We start from the raw sequence: 7855 nt of genomic DNA, 5'->3' as shown, positions 1-7855 counted from the left end.
ACATCCAAAAGTTGGCTTTTGTGGTTTTCTTTTGTCAGAAGTGCTGTAGAATAATATAACTTAAAACACATGCAGTTTTCTGCTTCTCTCAAGATGTTCAGTTCTTTTTCAGAAACACCTGAATCTCAGTGAACGGTGCTAAACTTTCCATGGGCTTTGTCTAAAACTCGACAAGCATTAGATTAATATTTCTTTTTGTAGGTACAATTAGCATTCAAATATTATTCCTGAAGTATTGGTTTTCATATGTTACTTTTTTTGTTGCTTGTTGATATTTTTGTTTTATTTTGGGGGCTGCCTAATTCTCAGGTCAAATTATTTATGGTAGTTTTGAAATTTCTTTTTTCTTTTCTTTTTTTTTTTTTTGATATGGAGTTTTTGCTCTTGTTGCCCAGGCTGGAGTGCAGTGGCACGATCTCAGCTCACTGCAACCTCCACCTCCTGGGTCCAAGCGATCCTCCTGCCTCAGCCTCCCAAGTAGCTGGGATTACAGGCATGTGTTACCATACCCGGCTAATTTTGTATTTTTAGAAGAGATGGGGTTTCTCCTTGTTGGTCAGGTTGGTCTTGAACTCCTGACCTCAGGTGATCAACCTGCCTCGGCCTCCCAAAGTGTTGGAATTACCTGCGTGAGCCTCTGCACCTGGCATAAATTTCTTTCTTTTTTTTTTTTTTTAAGGCAAGGTCACACTCCTGTCACCCAGGCTGGAATGCAGTGGTACAATCTTGGCTCACTGCAAGCTTGACTTCTGGGCTCAGTTGATCCCCCCACCTCAGCCTCCCGAGTAGCTGGGATTACGGGCATGTACCACCATGCCTGGCTAATTTTTTGTATTTTTAGAAGAGATGGGGTTTCACCATGTTGCCCAGGCTGGTCTTGAACTCCTGAGCTCAAATAATCTGCCTGTCTTGGCCTCCCAAAGTGCTGGGATTACAGGTGTGAGCCACTATACCTGGTCAAATTTCTTTTTTTAAAGATTATTTTGAAAGTATTGGTTGTGATAAAATAAGGAAACCATATGTGAATGGATGGAATGTGGTTTCTTTTCCTAAGTTGAATAGAATTTGATTAATCTGGCTATCCTCAGAAGATTTTGCAAGTTTCATTTAAATTTAAGTTAACAGAATTTCTGAAGTGACTCACACCTGTAATCCCAGCACTTTGGGAGGCCAAGGTGGGCAGATTGCCTGAGCTCAGGAGTTCGAGACCAGCCTGGGCAACACAGTGAAAACCCCGTCTCTACTAAAATACAAAAAATTAACCGGGCGTAGCGGTGTGCACCTGTAGTCCCAGTTGCTCAGGAGGCTGAGGCAGGAGAATTGCTTGAACCCGGGAGGCGGAGGTTGCAGTGAGCCGAGATCATACCACTGCACTCTAGACTGGGTGACAGAGTGAGACTCCGTCTCAAACGAAAAAAAAAGAAAAAAAAAAGCCTACCCCACAGTGTTGTATTTAAAGAGTATACTTAAGTAAGAGAATGTAAATAATAAATAAAGTGCTTAGTACTGTGCTGAGAATAGAAAATTTCCCAGTAACTGTCAGAGTAAAGAAAGCAGCAATAGAGAGAAAATCCTTAAGAAACCTTCAGATCTGTGTGTGTGTTTCGAGACCATACCTTGGAAAAGAGGGCAAAAATAATGCAGGTCTCTCTTTTCAGTTATTAACATGTATTCTAATAGGATAGATACCTTGAGAGCATAATTAGTCAATTAGAAAGATAATGACAGGCACCTCTACGGATGCTTAAGATGGGGGCAGAAAGAAATGAATGCTAAAGTGGTAATTTGAAGCCTAGGGTCTTAGTGGAAAGATAGCAACAGCCATGGTAAAGCAGTTTGGACAGAGTTACTGTGGATAGCGTCTATCAGTTTTGATAAGAGTACATGTTTGCATAATGATTTATGGGTTAAGTGTCTTTAGTTATGTGATCTCATTTGGTGTGTACAATACCATAAGGTGGCTTATTATTCAGATGACACTGGTCACATGGGGACAGGTTCCAAAGGGAGCAAGCAAGGACAGAAAAAACAATTATTTTCAGTAACGGGTAAGAAACAGAAAGATTCTTATGGTCACAAATGGCAAGTGAACAGTAAAGCTGGTTCAAGAAATCCAGATTCTAGTCTAGGGCTCCTTCTCCTGTAGTGTTTATTATTTTGTTTTTACTCAAAATGGAAGTACATAAAGATGCAGAGTAGTTCATAATTAGAGTAGGCAGAAGTGGGGGTGAAGCTAAGAGTCGAAGGCTCCTTAAGCCCAAATAAGAGTTATTTTTTGCTAGGTAGTATCTTTCATTGAAAATTCCTTATTTCATTGAAAATTATTTTTTTATTATGAATTTGATTATATTACTTTGACCCATTTTTCAGAAGAATGACCCTGAGCACCCTCCACTGTGGTGTTTGTACTTTACCCTCAGTATTTCATTTCTAGAACATCCTTTTCCCACTTCTTTAAGCCTTGAAAGCCACTCTAGCTTTGTTGGAGTGTGCTTTTGTGATCAGGAGGCTACCTAAAGCCTATTTCAGTCTCTTCAAATAGCCACAGCAGCAGCAGATAGTAACAGGAGTCAGAAGTGTGGTTGCCACTCAAGTCGCCCAAAAAGTTAGCAGTGCAGAAGCCGAAATGGCTTACCAGAGATGTGATCACTTAAAAAGGTTCTGAAAATTCAATTCAGTGAAGTGTGTTTGGGCTCAGTGCATGGGACCTGTGACTTCCTGTAATGTGTACTTAACCCCCTAACTTCTAAGTGGTACCTCCCCCACCTCCCTGGAGGGGAAAAAGATACACACTTGGTTTTGCAGGATTATGGAGATCTAACAAAGACACTTCCTTCCAGGTACCTCTTTCTTCCCTCTCTTCATAGATTAATCACGTAGTTGCAAGGGACCAGTAAATTAACAGAATGGTGAGCCTTTTCCTTTTCCTGCTGCTTTTGCTGGGTGACTAGTGGTATCTGCTGGAACACAGATGAACCATCTCAAGGTTATGAAAATTCCTGACTGGGGCAAATGTGAAAGCGTGTCTTTTTTATTCCCGGGAAATACTCACTAAGACTTCTTCTCCAAGGTGCTTATTTGTAAAGTAAAAAGGTGACCTTAATTTCCAGTGCTATGCAGTGAACACAATTTTTGTGGAAACTAGTCCTAGGATTTGAAATGAAGACTGTATGGTCACTGTTAATCTGTATTGATAAACACACTGAACTTTATTGAGAGTTCTGGTCGTTAACCAATGGAATTGCTAGTATTATAGAAATTTATTAAGGATGGCTTATTGGAGTTGACTTGTAATTTCAGTCATTTCTTTGTAATTACCAGGTAAAATATAATTTGTCTTGAGTTTAATTATTTCTATAAGTTAAAATAGGGAATTTGTAAAGCATTCCTCAGTTTTATGTTCAGTTATCTAGGAAACATTCACAGGCAGCAAAGAAAGATGTGAGATAATTATTCAGAAATTTTAGTTGCTAGTGGTTGGTTGTGTGTTGAAGGCATATACGAGACAAGCAGTTTTGGAATTTCTTGCAAAGCCAGTATTGCCCTGTAGGTTGACCTTACAGAGAGTCCTTACTGTGTGTTTCAAAGTCTTCTTTGTAAATTAAAATATGAAAACTGTTGTTACTCTGCTGATAGTTCTGATAACTCATGCTAACTAAATAGTCAAGGGAGTGGAGGAATACAGCCGGCATTCCATCATCTGGAAGGAAAGTAGTGAGATGACAGATCCCCTCTGACTCAGCTTTCACCATGGCATGAAAGCATTTTCCCAAGCAATACCCTGGAATGCAAAAAGAAAGAAAAACGTAAAAAAAAAAGGTGGACTGAGATGAAGAAAGCCAATTTATAGCTGTAATAAATAATATTTTGTGTCAAAAAGGAAGAACAAATTGACAAGAACTTGGAGAAATACCAGCTATGGATAAAGGGAAATAAAAATGATGAAAATCCAGATGGTGTAGAACTAAAGATCCAAATGTAAACGGCAGCTGTTTACATTAATTAATTACCTTGTGAATGGAGCCCCTCACTGAGCTGATATGGGTTACATTAGTGTTTTCAGGTTTTGGGTTGAATCACTTAGGTATGCCTACACACTAGGTTTGAGAAAAATCATATGGTTAGCTGTGCTTTCCTTATACTGACAAGTAAAATAACTATAATTTTATTGTACTCAGTCATATGGAGAGATTTGAAGACTGAGGCATAATTCTGTTACCACTAGTTGGTAAGCAGATGTCCTTGCCTCATGGTCTCTTTGACTAAGTTAGATTGTAAGCTTCTGGAAGGCAGTAGACTGTTCTTCATCTCAGGTTTGGTTCCATATAGTAGGGGCTCAGAAGTCTCTGTTGATGTTATAAATTTGATAAGTGTTCACTGCCGAACCTGCATGTTGGCGGTAAGACCATATAATCCCAGGGCAAGCCTAGAAAAACCTTTTGACTTGTATTGCTTTGCTGTGTCTATCTTCTGCTCAAATTAAACTGTAAACCCCCCAAATGCATAATAAAAGCCCTTGCCTTACTATGTGGCTGACAGTTTCTAATGTGAGTGGAGGTGATAGCTGAGGATGGTGCTGTAGAAAACTTACTTCATAGGCCTAGGAAAGAAAGGATTCTGTTAGATGACTTGATTTTAACTGTATTAAAAGGTTCCTTTGAAGTGGTTTAGAATTGCGTGGAATAGAGTGCTGTACTTGGGTGTCACAGAACCCCAGGTTTGTGGATAGAATTATGATGCCCCAAAAAGACCTCATTTGATATATAATCTTGATTTTGTTTATAGAATTTTCTGTAATGAAGTAATATTTGATTTTTTTCAAGTAGTTTAATATGTGGCCTTTCTTGTTTTTCAATAATGTTTTGAAAGACGTTTTCTTCTTCAAGATTGTTAAAAATTTTTTTTGTGTTTCTTTTCGCTCTTTATTGGTTTTATTTTGTACATTTTTGCTATTAATACACCTGAAACTTCTTTTGGTATAAGGGGGAGAGTGAGGACTCAATTTGATTTTTTTCTTCTAGTGAATATCCAGTTGTTACAGTAGCATTTAACCAATAACTCTTACCCTAGGGATTTAAAATGTCACATCCATCTTATACTGAGTTCCTATATATACTTTGTCAGTTTCTGCATTTTCTAGTCTATTCCATTATAGGTTTATTTATTCACACTATTTTTATTATTGAAGCTTTATAATGTTTTAATATCTGATAGGGGATGTTCTCTACCCTTATTCTTCTTCAGAATTGTCTTGTCTGTCTTTGTTTGCTTTTCTAGAAGAACTTTCAAGTCAGCTTGTCTAGTTCCTAAGAGAATTGTCAGGGCTACTTGAGAAACACCTGCCCTCCATGATCAATTCTAAGAGCCCCATCTGTATTATAAATCTGGAGACTGGGTTTTAGACCTTATTCTGACATTAACTGGCTCTGTAATAAAAAGATTAAATTCGTGTTTTACTATTTTGTAGATGTTTGCAGGTGCTTTTAAGAGAGTTATTTTGTACTGACAGTTTTTTTGGTTTCTCTGTTCTTATCACTAGATAGAGCAATTTAAAAAATCCTCAGTTTTAGTCTGGTCAACATGGCGAAACCCTGTCTTTACCAAAAACATAAAAAATTAGCCAGGTGTGGTGGCACACCCCTGTAGTCCTGGCTACTGGGAGGCTGAGGCGGGCGGATCACTGGAGCCTGGGAGGTGGAGGTTGCAGTGAGCCAGGATCGTGCCACTGCACTCCAGCCTGGGTGACAGAGTGAGACCCTGCCTCAAAAAAAAAAAAAAAAAAAAAGAAGGATCCTCAGTTTTCTTTTTAAAAAGAATCCTCAGTTTTTTTGTTTTGTTTTGTTTTTGTTTTAGTATTGCAGAGGGGTCCTCATACTTGGAAAAATTGGAAACAACTGAATTAGAGTTCCCGAAACTCAATTTTTTTTTTTTTTGAAAATTCAATTCTAAATAAATAAAAGGTGGTGTATCATCAGTCCAATCAAGGATTGAATTTAAATCTTTGTAGCCACTGAAAGGGCTCCTCAGTGGAGGGAAACTACAGAAATGGCTCTTGGCAAGATCATTTGTCTGTTTCTTTTCCTCTATAACCAGTTGGTGTTTTGAAAGGAAGCATATTGTCTGGATTTTCAGAGTTCTCCAAAAACAGGATGGGGGAGTATCATTTTTGAAGTATGTAACATGATTGTATCTTCAGCAGAATTAAGTACTTTGAAAACTTAAATTATTTGCTTTGTCATAATTGACTATTATGATTGAAATAAGTGTGTATATCTTCTTTGCTTTTTGGGTGTTGTTAGATTGAGAGCTGCTGGACAGAATGATGGGTTCATAGGAGAAGACAATCAAGGGGGTGCTAATTCTCTAAACTCAAACTTGATATTTTGAAGGGCACATCAGATCCGTAGCTTGTATAATTCTGTAACAAACTGGAAAATAATGGAACAAATGAAGAGGAAAAATTGGTCTTCATCTGTTGGTGAATGTCAGTCACTATTAAATTAAAATGAGTTTTTAAAATGAAGAGACCAAAGGTTTCTTTGTCTCTTTTGGAAAGTTACATTGAGGATTCCTTGATTTATGATTGCTATGGGACTTAAAAAGAAAAAAAACAAAAAAATTCAAAACCAAACCCTAAAGAAAAGTTTACCAGCAACTCCATAATCCCATCAAGAATAATATTGTGAGGTAGAGGGCGAGGTTTGGAATTTGTTGACTCTAGTTACACAAGAGTCAGTCTATTAAATAACTGTAAATAATGCTCTTAAGCAGAAGTAAATATGATAATCAGATAAGCTGATAGAAATTGCCGTTCTTCAAATCAGAAAGATGAGAAGGAAGGTTAGGAAAAACAAAAATTTAAGCAGAAAATAACCCTAGAGTGTAAGTTTGAAAAATTCAAAGTGGAAGTCGGTTTATTGAATCCTCAAATGCTGTTTGTATGCTAAATAGAAATAGAGGCAGGATGACTTAATGTGACGTGAGGTTTATGTTTTCACTGTTGAAAAACACACATGAGCAGACCAAATCAGAACCACACAATCCCAATTCCAGATTCCTGGGAGGGAAACCTGGCCCATTTTAGGTGGTGTCTGTCCCCATTCAGTCAGCTGTGGCCAGGAAGTTGGGGGACGAGATTAAACCCTACTTGTGTTTTTACCAAAGTCAAACAGTATCCCCAAATCGGCTTCTGTTTCAGTTATCATCACAGATTACATTTTAGGAACTATGTATATATTTTTCCTCTAGATTCTAATTTGATCTTGTCAACCCTTTTGTAGTTTTAAAGTGCGTAACAGTTTACTTCCACCAGTAAAGTGTCAGAGAGTACCTGTGTCCCTCCCCATCCTGGCCAGTACTGGGATTTTTCATATGTTTAATCTTTGCTCATCTAACAAGTTAAAATGGCATGGCATCGCAACTCTAATTTGTATTTCTTCTATAACTTATTTATTTATTTTTTAAGACAGAGTCTCACTCTGTCACCCAGGCTGGAGTGCAGTGGCATGATTATGGCTCACTGCAGCCTTGACCTCCTGGGCTCAAGTGATTCTCCCACCTCAGCCTCCCAAGTAGCTGGGGCCACAGGCACACACCACCACACCTGGGTTGTTTTTTGTTTTTTGTTTTTTTTGTAGAGATGGGGTTTCAGCATGTTGCCCAGGCTAGTCTCGAACTCTTGGGCTCAAATGATCCTCTTGCCTCAGTCTCTCAAAGTGCTGGGATTATAGGCATGAGCTACTGTGCCTGGTCCTGTATTTCTTTATATTGCATGAGGTTGAGCATTCTTCCATGTCTGCTTTTCCAATACTCAGTAGATGGATAGTTAACTTGGTTCCTTTCTGTTTTTGTTCAA

At 38.2% G+C, this 7855-nt stretch overlaps 1 protein-coding gene across 1 annotated transcript in view; it reads left to right on the top strand.

Annotated features, from left to right (window-relative positions):
- The window catches only part of LOC105490219 (WASP family member 3), a 132947-nt gene that overhangs the window by 27030 nt on the left and 98062 nt on the right, over nucleotides 1-7855 (top strand). The gene's annotated exons all lie outside the window — the stretch shown is intronic.

Source organism: Macaca nemestrina, chromosome 16 (assembly GCF_043159975.1).
Source record: "Macaca nemestrina isolate mMacNem1 chromosome 16, mMacNem.hap1, whole genome shotgun sequence".
NCBI lineage: Eukaryota > Metazoa > Chordata > Mammalia > Primates > Cercopithecidae > Macaca > Macaca nemestrina.
This window is presented reverse-complemented; position numbering and strand designations above follow the sequence as displayed.